General features: G+C 42.0%; 1 protein-coding gene across 1 annotated transcript in view; it reads right to left on the bottom strand.

The window, feature by feature from the left end:
* The window catches only part of syngr1b (synaptogyrin 1b), a gene marked incomplete at its 3' end in the record, with an annotated part of 37,485 nt that overhangs the window by 22,729 nt on the left and 885 nt on the right, over window positions 1-13,871 (bottom strand).

Consider the following 13,871-nt stretch of genomic DNA (forward strand, 5'->3'; position numbering starts at 1 on the left):
GTTGTCTCCACCAGGCCGAAGGCATGTGGGGAGAGTATGTTTTGCACTCCGTCCGTCCGCGTGTCCGTCCGTGTGTCCGTGTGTCCGTCCGTGTGTCCGTGAGCAGCTAATCTCGGCCACCGTTAACCCGGTCGATGCCAAATTTTGCACACACACTCCCTGGATGCCAACGATGAACCTCTGCCCCAAACTTTCCAGAACGGCCTGTTATAGCGCCACCAGGAGGCCGCTTTGTGCAAAACAAGTTTTTGCACAGTACACCTACAGATTTTGTCCAAACATCACGCAAATTGGTACACAGTCTCTCTAGAGCCATTCAACGAAACCGCTCTTTCAGATTTCTCAGACTCCATCCTGATTGGTTAAGATTGGCTTCCAAAGTTCACAGGAGTGCTCAGTTTCAAACAAAATGCTGCAAATCATGAACACATCGCGTGATTTCCGTGAAATTGTGCACCCACATTCCCACTAGGCCGAGGACAAAATGCCACATGAACAATTTCAACTCAGACTCAAGGTGGCGCTATAACTGGCCGAAAAGTGCTTTTACCTCTAACTGCACGGATCTGTGGATAACTTTGTATGCCAACTCCCTAGAGGCCAAGGAAAAACCTTTGCCTGGAATTTTTCACATCTGCTCTTTATAGCGCCACCAGGAGGCCGACATATGTAAAACACATTTTCTATTATTACTCCTTTTATCCAAATTTCACGCAAATCGGTATACACTATCTCCATAGTCATGTGATCAACACGGAGCGGCACCATTTCCCATCTTCCATCCTGATTGGCTAAGATTGGCTTCCAAAGCTCACACGATTCGTCCATTTCCAAAAAAGGCCACAAATCACAAACACAGTGTGCAATTTCCGTTAAATTATACACGCACATTTTCACTAGGCCGAGGACGACATGCCACAATTTTTTCCTCAAAATCAGCCTCACGGTGGCGCTATAACAGGCCAATTCCTGTTTTTAGCTATAACTGCATCTGTATACAACTTATGTATGCACACATGGAAAAACATTGCACCTGCATCCCTCCAACACGAACCTCCGGCCCAAATCTTCCTCAACAGCCTGTTATAGCGCCACCATGAGGCCACAACCTGACCTGCCCTGGTGGAGACCTGTGCCGATTGGCACTTTGTCTAGTTCCAAAGTGTTTTCATGTCAAGGACCCCCAGATAATGTGTATTTGTCTTATTTTTATAGCAGATCTACTAGGGCTTTAAGCAACTAGTCCACTAGTAAATCCACTAGTCCACCTTGTTGGTACTATATATGATGCTTTCGCCTTTGAAAATCTATAAATCATATAACCTAAGTTTTCTGAAAAACATGCTGCTATTCAAAGATAGCAGATATACAATTTCACAGCGCATCACTTTGTTCCATGCTTGGCGCTTGTACATCTGCTATTTCTCTTCTGGGGGTCCCTGGAACAAAACATTTCCAGATGGGAGTCCACAGCCAAATATTTAGGCCTATCAATTTGGTAGTTCTTAAACTCTCTAATCTAATCTAATCTCTAATCTCTCATTTGGGTCTCGAACTGAAACGTTTTGGAACCTCTGGGTTAAAGGTCCACTTCACCACTTTTCAACCTATCATATTGTCACGATGTGAATCAAGAAGGTATAGGACCCAAATGCAGGACAGGGAGGCGCAGAGGCAAAGAAGTCTAAATGCAGGAGGTTTTATTCACCAAAATCCGGGAACATAGGGATAGAGATAGGGATGGGAGGTATGAGCTGAGAGGGGAACTAAACTTCAAACAAATAAGTGTTGGAACAACCTTAAAGAGCATGTGTGTTTCTGTTCATGGAGTTAAGCTGTGGAACAGCTTGTCTGAGCCAATAAAGCAAAGCAACAACCTAAAACAATTTAAAAATAGACTCAAAAAGGAATTATTGCATAGATATAACCTGGAATGAGCGGGGAGCTGAGCCTTGTTTTATGCCATGTAGTGTTGGACTAAGGTATAACATTGTAGCGTTGTCTGTTTTTGTCTTTTTTCCCCTCCTTGTTTTGTTTTTTCTCGTTGTCTGTTTTGTTTTTTGTTTGTTTAATTTTCTATTCTCCTTCGTTAAATGGCATTTGTTTGTTTTGTTTATATGTTGATTGTGATGCATATCTTCAACAGTATTTTGGAATACATTGAGATAAGTATAGGCACTAATAAACTTTAAGCTTCTGCCTATGCCTTTTCGATCACTCAAAAGATCAAAATAAACTATTCATTCATTCAAGCAACATCACACTTGACAACCAACAATGAACTGACAAGGAACTAAAGAAACAGGGGCGTATAAATACACACAAGGAAAACAGGGCACAGGTGAACACGACTCAAAATCAAGACAGGGATTGGCTAAGTGACTAACAGGACACAGGTGGAGCAAACAGATAATCACAGGTGAGACAAGACAGGTAACAGTAACCACAAAGGAAACCAGGACACTAAATACTACAAAATAAAGAGCACAACAGAACAGTAAAACACTAACCCAAATTAGGAACAAGGAACACTAGAAAACACAGCAGAAAACGTCACGGATCGTGACACATATAATTGGTCCTCACTAATGTTTATGATAAAATAGCAACATTTCTTCCTACTCTGTCTGTGTCTCATAGGAGGAATGTGGGCAGTTCAGAAACCCATCCATCATCGTTAGGCAGATCTTTTTTAAACAAGATTTAAAAAAAATATATATATTTAGATTTGTATTATCGTGAGAACGATGGCTACCATTTTCGCATTGCAACTTTTCACGAATAGAAAGCCTGCAGTTTCTATTAGCTTGGATTCTCCATCGATGATGTCACTGGTGGACGGGTTTCTGAACTGCCCACAGCCCTCCTATGAGTAGAAAACAATTGTGCCATTTCATTATGATCATTATTGAGGACCAATTACTGTATATGAAGTGAGGTTGAAAAGTGATGAAGTGGTCCTTTAATCCATTCTGACCCATTTTGGTGTTAGCATCATGTTATGCTTTATCTATTGAAAAATAGCAGATCTACAAGCTCATATCGCGCCACCGAGTGGCGCGATACGAGCTTGTAGGTCTGCTATTTTTGAAAAATCGAAGAGCGACTGACATTTTTAGAATCTGATCTCAGGTCAGAATGGGTTCATCAGACCAGTGTGTGTCCGGCGGAAACCTCGTATGAATCTGATCTCAGGTCAGAATGGGTTCATCAGACCAGTGTGTGTCCGGCGGAAACCTCGTATGAATCTGATCTCAGGTCAGAATGGGTTAACACATTAGCTGAGGACACCCTGCTTGCCCCACTTTGAGAGAAGCCCTGGGTTATTACGTCACCTAACGGCTGAACAATGATAATGTTAATAATAATAATAATAATATATGATTTATATAGCGCTTTACGATAGGTACTCAAAGTCGCTTTACTGATAAACTATAGTTTACCCATTCTGACCTGAGATCAGATTTATACGAGGTTTCCACTGGACACGCACTGGTCTGATTAACCCATTCTGACCTGAGATCAGATTTAAAACAATGTCAGTCGTTCTTCGATTTTTCAAAAATAGCAGACCTACAAGCTCGTATCGCGCCACTCGGTGGCGCGATATGAGCTTGTAGATCTGCTATTTTTCAATAGCTAAAGCATAACATGATGCTGACACCAAAATGGGTGCCCGCCCAAAGTGGGTTAAATCAGTGTCTACAGCATTTTGCTTTGTCTTTGTGAAAGTCTTACTTAATCCATTGTTGCTTCTAATGTTTTGATCACTTTCACCTTTGTGTAAACTTTACAATATCAATAAACAGATTGTTGCCAAAAAGGAAACTATAAACAAAGTGGGATAGGGATTTATATGGGAATGTGAGTCTGAAAAGGTGGGTTTTAAACGTGGTGAGTGTCCTCAGTATGTGCTCTGAAAGAAAGGACGCATACGTGCAGTAATAGCACCATTATGCACTATCATTGAATTAGTCTCAGGCTCCTCAGGCACACTCATGGACAACAAGGTGGCTGAACTGTAGAATAATCCAGTACAGCCACATGCGTTTCGTGTGTGTGTGTGTGTGTGTGTGTGTGTGTGTGTGTGTGTGTGTGTGTGTGTGTGTGCGCATGTGCATGTGCATGTGCATGTGCATGTGCATGTGCATGTGCATGTGCGTGTGCATGTGCATGTGCGTGCTCTTATACTGAGTGTCTGCAGCAGTGTGTTGGTCTTGGCTGTGGGGATATCTGATTGCTGCCGTCACCATGGTAGCAGTTGCTCATATAAATCCATGGTGTGTGTGTGTGTGTGTGTGTGTGTGTGTGTGTGTGTGTGTGTGAACACGGGAGAAAAGAGACAGACAGACAGACAGACAGACAGACAGACAGACAGACAGACAGACAGACAGACAGACAGAAAAATGGAGGGCACCATCCTGACCTTCCATTTACTTATATCTACACTTCTCATCATTTATCTCGTAGCGTTCTCCTTGTCCTTGTCTTCCTCCTCTCTCTCTCTTCACTTAGTCACTTTTATCTCTGTCTCGCCTTGTCCTTTAAGTGCACACCTCTGTGAGAACGTCTCATTCTTTAAACCCTAAATATTCCGTTTAAATGGGATCCCACAAGGGTCTATCTTTAGATACCTACCGTAGTTTTCTCCCTCTACAGTCTACTCTACAGACTCTACACCAATAAGCACTTAGCTGAAAATGACAGATCTACAAGGCTATTTTCGGTTAATAATAGTAGCCAATAGTTAACCTATTATGATATGCTCAGAATATGGACGCTATAGGGTTCAAGTAACATCTGATTTAAATTAGCATAGAGTACTATAGACTTGCATGTTTTTGTTATTACCAAATATGAAAATACAATAACAGCCAAAACAAGGTGAAGTTGATTGATCTGACTACAGTGTCTGAATTATTTTATTCCTTTATTTTATATTTTTTTATGGAGGGACAGACAGTAGGCTGACAGGAAATGTGGAGAGAGAGAGATGGTGGGGTGACATGCAGTGAAGGCCGTCGGGATCGGGAGTCGAACCCGCGTGGCACACTGCCAGACTGGACTACCAGCCAAGGTGCCTGGACCGCTGAGCCACGGCCCAGGCCAACACTACAGTGTCTTAACTGTACTGTATATAACTTTCCTCTTCTACCTCAGATTCTCACCCGTTTCCCTGCAGCGCAAGTGCCAACATGTTTTTTCTTTTACCATTGAGCTAATAGAGCCTGCCTGCTTCCTCAGGGGATGAATTGAATCTTGACCATCAGGTCAGAATCCATGCCAGGTCCTGTGTCTATGTGAGACATGACCTTTGACACCATCTAAATGGCTCAATAGATGAGCAGGGAGACAAAATACAACCACCCCAAAGGTAGAAGTCATATTGTATTAACATACTAAAAATAAGGTATAGTGTCGCTTTAACACATTCTGACCTGAGATCAGATTCATACGAGGTTTCCACTGGACACACACTGGTCTGATTAACCCATTCTGACCTGAGATCAGATTCTAAAAATGTCAGTCGTTCTTCGATTTTTCAAAAAATAGCAGACCTACAAGCTCGTATCGCGCCACTCGGTGGCGCGATATGAGCTTGTAGATCTGCTATTTTTCAATAGCTAAAGCATAACATGATGCTAATACCAAAATGGGTGCCCGGTCAGATGGCACTTGAAGTTGCAAATCATAACAATTATTTGCAAATATACTTTTACTCAGGTGTGATGAGTATTCATTACAAGAAGAGTCTCATTTACAGTATAGTACTGAATGTGTCCAACAAAATAGTATTATTTATTATATTATTATTTTTTCAGTCTGAAACATGCATAAATGCAAGCAAACAAACACATCCATCCTTGCTGACTCCATCCATCCTACTGCTAACCTTGAAATAATTAATTACCAAGCTCTGTGTCAGAATTCTGACATGTGGGTGCTAAGTTAGTGTGTGTGTGTGTGTGTGTGTGTGTGTGTGTGTGTGTGTGTGTGTGTGTGTGTGTGTGTGTGTGTGTGTGTGTGTGAATGCGTGTCACTGTCAGACAGTATTTGTTTTGCAAGAAGATGAAAGAATGCCGTGCTGCATTTGTGGTTATGCTAAATTACTCTCCAAACTAAAGCTGTCAAATTATTGTAGTGGAGTAAATGGGCGGAGCTTGGGGGGGTTCAGGGGGTGCACTGCACCCCCTTTTTTTTTAACTTTAATACCTTCTGGCTTCTGACTGTAGTTTGTAATCATCTCTCTTATCATGATATGATGACTCGCTGTATGGCTGTAGTGCATGTGTGTGAGCTGCTGTACTACCTAAATAACTCATTTTTAGGGGTTAGGGCATTGTAAAAACGCTAAAATAATAAAATTTAATAAAAAATAAACGTGCGCGCGGGTGTCGTTGGCCAAGCAGTCGCACCCCCCAGCGTCAACTTCAAGCTCCGCCTATGAGTAAAAGTTACAATTATTAAAAAATATACACAAGTGAAGTACCTCAAAATTGTTCTTAAGTAGGATAGAGTAAATGTTACTTTGCACCGCGCATTTGTGTGTGTGTGTGTGTGTGTGTGTGCGCGCACGCGTGCGTGCGTGCACATACGCACGTGCCACGTGATACGTTGTGACCTTTTAGATCTGAACTTTTCACCAAAATTGAATTAGGTGAGTTCGTGGTTAAGTGGTAATTTGAATAAGTGGTTTATTCATAATGTACTTTTTCCTTTCCAAGAAATGTAGTGGAGTCAAAAGTACACAATGCTTGTCTTTGAAAATGTAGTGGAGTGATCCAAATATAGCATCCAAAAAAAAAGTACACAAGTAATCAAGTACAGATAATTGTTTTAGTTATAGGCACAGTATTCAAGTAACTTTACTTGGTTACTGTCCATACTACCCTACTACGCTGTAGTAGGGTAGTATGGACACGTAGGGCATTAATTTAATTAAATAAAAACACAAAATGTTAAATTATGGAGAGCAGAGGTTTCTGCCCGACAGCAATGAATTGTTGTGGACCCAAAGAAGAGTGCTGTACCTGCTGGCTCCCCAATCTAGTTTCTCTTTCTCTTAAATTATTATCATATGATTTTGTAACAACCAGTGTCAATTATCTAATGTAAATCCTGTTGTTGAATCTCGGGCAATGTGAATCATGGCCATCGGGGACCAGGCAACCGTATTCGGAAACGGTTCCAATTAAATGGATTCAGTCCGTCTCAGTGTGAATCCCCTATGAGTGTCTGTGAATCCAAAGCTAACCTCAGAAACTATAAGAGCAATCAGTGTTCAGTTTTTTCAATTTGGCCTCTTGGGTGGTGCTGTACCGTGCAGCCTCAACTGTAGGTTAGACAGTATTTTCTGGCAGTGTTCTTTTCTCTTCAAATTATGTATGAGAGTCAAGTGAAAGTATAGATTTTGTTCCATATAAGCTATATGACTACCATATTATGTCAAAGCCTATCCTATATTGAAATTGCAATGAACATACGGGTGCCACATATACGTGTGGGTGTCACATTATGTCATCTTGATTTGATTGACCAAGGTCACAATCTTGACAGTCATATTTGACTCTGCTCACAATATATCCTATCACTGCTACGCCGATGACACACAACTGTTCCTATCCTTCCCCCCTCTCTGCCACTCAGGTGGAAGAGCGCATCACTGCATGCCTGGCTGACATCTCACAGTGGATGTCCTCCAATCACCTCAAGCTGAACCCAGACAAGACTGAGCTTCTCTTCTTCCCAGCTAAGTCCTGCCCTATGCGGGAGCTAACTACCTCCGTAGACAACGCCCTGGTAACGTCTGTCCCAACAGCCAGGAATCTCGGTGTTGTCCTGGACAGTCAGCTCTCGTTCAAAGCTCACATCACAGCTGTCACTCGATCCTGTAGGTTCACACTCTATAACATACGACGAATTAGACCGTTCCTCACCCAGGAATCAGCCCAGCTCCTAATCCAGACAACAGTCTTGTCAAAACTCGACTATTGTAACTCCCTCCTTACTGGCCTACCAGCATGTGCACTTAAGCCTCTCCAGCTGATCCAAAATGCCGCAGCTCGCTTGGTCTTCAACCAGCCAAAATTCTCACATGTCTCCCCCCTGCTCCGCTCCCTCCACTGGCTCCCGGTCGCTGCCCGCACAGAATACAAAACTCTGATGCTGGCATTCAAAGCAACCAAAGGTATGGCTCCCCCATATCTTACAAGTATGATTGAACCCTACAAACCCTCCCGCGCACTCAGATCAGCCAACGCAGGGAAGCTGGAAGTACCCTCACTAAAAACGCCGGGACAACGCTCCACACGTCCCAAACTCTTCTCCCTTCTGGCTCCAAAACTGTGGAATGCACTTCCCATTGCAGTCAGAACTGCAGCATCACTCCCAATCTTCCGCCGTAGTCTGAAAACCCACCTTTTCAGACTCCATCATGGCCCATAGCACTTACCCTAGCCCCTTAGATAGCATTTCGGTAGACTTAGATAGCATTTGATAGACTTATAGCATGTTATGTAGACCAGTGTTTCTCAACCTATGTACCGCGGCACTTTACTGTGCCTTTGAAATCTCCAGGTGTGCCTCGAGATTTTGACCAAAAGTAACACTAGCCCTCCCCCGAAAGCGATAGATAGGCGTCCTATTGTTGCGTCGTTGTTGTTGTCACACGTCTAAATAGACATGCGAAAACAACATGACGACGGAACAATAGACTCTTCACTCTTAACGACCATCGGCCATAGAAATGTTAATCGCCTGGCAACTTTACTGTATAAATGGGGCACAGCACAGACATTTCGCTCCCTCCAGAAAGACACCACCAGAACCCGACAGCAGCACACACAGCGCCGCCGAGTCACCTCCACCTGACGACGGCACAGCAACAACAGCAACAACGGCGGCTACAACGCAACGCCTACAAAGAAAGCCCCTGCCAGACTGTTCCGGCGTACCGCGATGATTACATGAAGTTTGGATTCACGTTTACTGGGGATAAAACGTACCCGATTCCGCTGTGTATAGTTTGTGGATTCAAGCTTGCAAACAGCGCATGGTTCCGAGTAAACTGAAGCGCCACCTTCATACCAATCATGATGAACTCGCTACGAAGGACAAACACTTTTTCGTGAGCTTGAAAGAAAAAAAGGAGAAAGACACAACGAAGCAGGCAAGTCTCTTGATACTTGAAAGAATATCCAGCCATCACAGCCAGCGCAATGGCAGTGCTGCTCCCCTTTTCCACAACCTACCTGTGAGCTTAGCTTTTCAAGCCTGACTTGAAAATGAAGAGCTCCGTGTCTGTTTGTCCATCATCCAGCCAGGATAAAAACTCTTTGTTCAGGAAAACAAGCTCAAGGTTCACACTAAGACAGAACTTGTCAAAAATATTTACTTTTCTTTTTATCAATTGTTTTTTACGATTTTCTTTGTACAAAAGTGCTCAAGTTTAAGACCATTGTATTGTGGCAAAAGAGTTTTGTTCTTGTTTTTACAACTCCTTTTTATTTATTTAGAAGTATTACTTTGCATTGACAAATTGAACATGTGTGTGCTACATTTTGTATGAGTTTTCAAAAATAAATTGGTGAAACTGAGGCACTGTCTCTGTCCTTTTCTTTCTCTTTAAAGTAATTTGACGAGTGCTGTCATGTGTGTTTTTAAAAGTATATTGGGTTCATATATATATATATATATATATATATATCATATATTATATATACAGTATATACACACACCATATATCTAGGTGTGCCCCGAGATTTTTAGGCTATGAAAAGTGTGCCCCGGGACAAAAAAGGTTGAGAGACACTGATGTAGACAGCACTATAATTGCATTGTATGTAGTCATAGCACGCCATAGTACATATGTATAGCATAGTAGTATAGATATATAGTTTATATGTATAGTCTCATAATATAGATATTCCACTGTTACTTTCTTAGCTTACGCATGTTTCATGATAAATGCTTTTTTGTGATGTATTCCCATGCTTTTTGTTCCTGCTTAATGTAAATCGCTCTGGATTAAGAGCGTCTGCTAAATGCCTAAATTGTAAATTGTAATTGTATTTGAAAGTGTCATTTGACATAGTGCTCTAATCTGCCTGAAAGATATAGTATTCGAAAATAAGGTCCAAAATAATATATGGTCCAAAGGAAAAAAGGAAAATAAAAGGAATTTCTGTCAGACAACTCACAAATAGATTTGAGAATGAGTAATGAGAGTGCATATGATATCTGACTTGGCGTTCGGCTCTGCTGGATTTACTCCCTGCTCGGCACGATTAACCCATTCTGACCTGAGATCAGATTCATACGAGGTTTCCACTGGACACACACTGCTCTGATTAACCCATTCTGACCTGAGATCAGATTCATACGAGGTTTCCACTGGACACACACTGGTCTGATCGACCCATTCTGACCTGAGATCAGATTCTAAAAAAAATCAGTCGTTCTTCGATTTTTCAAAAATAGCAGACTTGAGCTTGTAGATCTGCTATTTTTCAATAGCTAAAGCATAACATGATGCTAACACCAAAATAACCCCCCCCCCCCCCATGGGGAGCAGAAATAGCAGAGCCCACCGGTGGTGCTGGGGTGGTGGTGGGAGAGAACATCACAATGATCAAACTAACTAGAAATAGAAACTAAAGTTTTCAAATAAATGTAGTGGAGTAAAAATACAATATTTGCCTCTGAGATGTAGTGGAGTAGAAATAAAAAATATATTGGAAATGGGAAATACTCGAGTAAAGTACAGTAAAGTACAAATAATAAAGGTACAGTATGTAAGTATTTATTTATTTTGAAGTCCGTTGAGTTGCAGCCACTTGTTTTCAAGGGTGTCCTCAGAATCAGTAAAGTACTTAATAGTTACTTTACAGTTTACACCACTGCTATTTCCCCACTACAGCTTCTCTGGGTCCTAGTTATATTTTCCAGTTACTGTTATAATTATGTCTCTATATGTTTATCTATTCTAGCTATAAATGAGCTTCCCCTCTCCACTGTGTCTGTCACACCTCTCCTTGTCTTCACACCCTGCCTGAGACGCCTCATCAAAAACACCCCAGCCTGACTCCCTGAGGCCACTAAGGCCTCAGTGATGGATGGAGTACTTAAAGATGGGGTGCCGTGATTTACTCCCACCGTAAACCCTTATTTTATTATATAAGGACGAAGATTTTTTTTCAAAACAGTGTACAGTATCTGTTAAAATTACATCTTTATGTGGACACTCCCACCAGTTCATTAATTATGCCTGGTTTGCCTGGTGGGTGGTGATGGGTGGTGATCCACCTGAACTGAAGCCACACCCACAGCTGGTGTTGATATATGATAAAAGGGGGAGGGGTTAGGTGAAGGGATGATATTGTGATGTCACTATATCACAGTTTTCTTCATTGGCACGTTTGACTGTCAAGGTTTCAGCCTCCAGGAAGAAACACTAAATACAAATGGAAGACATCATTGCCCATAACAACCACACCGAGGGGTCTAATGAAGGACTTTACTACTTTCACCTCACAAAAAAGATCACAGCACTCCATCTTTAAGTATCAATACGTAAGCCCTATCAATACTGCAATGTAGATAGATATATTTGAGTACAAGTAGAAGTATGCACTTAAAACACGTAAAGGTATTTGCATCAAAGTATGCTTAAAAGCAAAAGTACTCATTGTACAGAACATCCCACATTTAGCCGATCTGCTTGTAGAGCTGCAATTTTCAAATGGACAAAATATATAGGGCTGAAGTGGTTAGTGTGTTTTCTCAACAAACAAAGAAAATCTACAAAGTAGCAACTAGTAAGTATAGTAACTAAAGTTTTCATGTAGTTGTAGTGGAGTAAAAAGTACTCTGAGATGTACTGAAGAATACTGAAGAAAGTAAAAAAAACATGTTTTACCTCGACTGTGTCGCTTGCCGACAACTTAAGAGCTGATCTACAATGTCATAACACATTGCACATTATGTTCAATTTAATAGAAACGCAGGAGAGAGAGAGAGAGAGAGAGAGAGAGAGAGAGAGAGAGAGAGAGAGAGAGAGAGAGAGAGAGAGAGAGAGAGAGAGAGAGAGAAAGAGAGAGAGAGAGGGAGAGAGAGAAAGAGAGAGATATGCTCATGATTATGATCTCACCTACAATGTGTTCCTGTCGATAACATCACAATCCACTGGTGGGACAAGTCAATACCGGACCCCCCCCCACTGTACAGCACGATACATATATGGTATGATACAATAACCCATCAAACCTTGATGTGACATCGCTTTAACCCATTCTGACCCGAGATCAGATTCTATAAACGTCTTCTACATCCTGACAGTTTTCTGATAAAGCCATGTTTCTATGTCAGTCGTTCTTCGATTTTTTTCAAAAATAGCAGACCTACAAGCTCGTATCGCGCCACTCGGTGGCGCGATATGAGCTTGTAGATCTGCTATTTTTAAATAGCTAAAGCACGACGCGATGCTAACACCAAAATGGGTTCCCGTTCAGAATGGGTTTTAACCCATTCTGACCTGAGGCCAATTCTACAATCTGAACATTTCTGAAAAACCTATGTTTCTATGTCAGTGGTTCTCAAACTATTTCATGTCAAGGACCCCAAAATATTATATGTAATAATTGGCCGTCGACCCCCATCTGAACATGTTATTCCAGGGACCGACATCTGAACATGTTATTCCAGGGACCCCCATCTGAACATGTTATTCCAGGGACCGACATCGGAAGCAAAGATTTGGGTTAAAAATAAAAAACATTCGCTCTGAAAGAATACATATTAAAAGATTTTCACGCCACATTTTCACGATTTTTCAAAAAATAGCAGATCTACAAGCTGGTAGCGCGGCACATGTGTGCCACGCTATGAGCTTGTAGATCTGCTATTTTTCAACAGCTATAACGCCAAAAGGGGTTCATGAATGGGTTAAAAGAACAAAACAAACACATCGGCTACTGCGGTTTTCTCTCACACAAAATTCAAACCATTCAGCACCACAGTGACATCACAGTGACATCACAGTGACGCCGGACTCACTTCAACTGAAGAACTAAAATGTTTATAAGAATTGGCACGGTGGCCAAACAGTTCCACGTACAAGCACTATGGTATGGGCATGATATAAGCAGGCTAAGTGGACTTCAATTTAACAACATCACATTCTTGCAGGCAGTGACAGTAGCCTAACTGTACTGTACTGTAGCCTATCTGTTAATGTTTTTTTTGGGCAGCTGTTGTTGTTGTTGATGATTTTACAAGCGTGAGCCAGCATGAGATTTATACAATGAACTACTCACCTAATGCCGCCGAGGTTCCATGTATGACATACGTACTTCCAAAGTGTTTACATTGTTTATGTATACGCCTATAGGTCGTCGAGGCTAGGGCAAGTGCTATGGGCAAGTGTTACGGGCTAAGATTGAGGAAGATTGGGAGTGAGTCTGCAGTTCTGCTTTACATGGTTTTGGAGCCAGAAGGGAGAAGAGTTTGGGGACTTGTGGAGCATTGTCCCGGTGTTTTTAGCAAAGGCACTTCCAGCCTCTGATCTGAGCGCGCGGGAGGGTTTCTACTAGGGTCCGATCAGACTTGCAAGATATGGGGGTGCCATACCTTTGGTTGCTTTGAAGGCTAGCATCAGAGTTTTTATCATCTTTTTGACCTAAATGTAACACAATGAACAGCTAATGAAGGTCCCAGCCATAGCCCAACTCCACAAACACTTACTATTGTTGCATGGTGGTGCCGAGCCGTGAGGCCCATAGGGCAGGAGCCTATCTCCTGTTTCTGTAGCGTGAGGCAGCTTGATGTACAAGTACACCCCCTGGACATGACGCTAGTATGTCGCAGGGACTTAC

This window comes from Protomyctophum parallelum (assembly GCF_964188405.1).
Source record: "Protomyctophum parallelum genome assembly, chromosome: 5".
NCBI classification, from domain to species: Eukaryota; Metazoa; Chordata; class Actinopteri; order Myctophiformes; family Myctophidae; genus Protomyctophum; species Protomyctophum parallelum.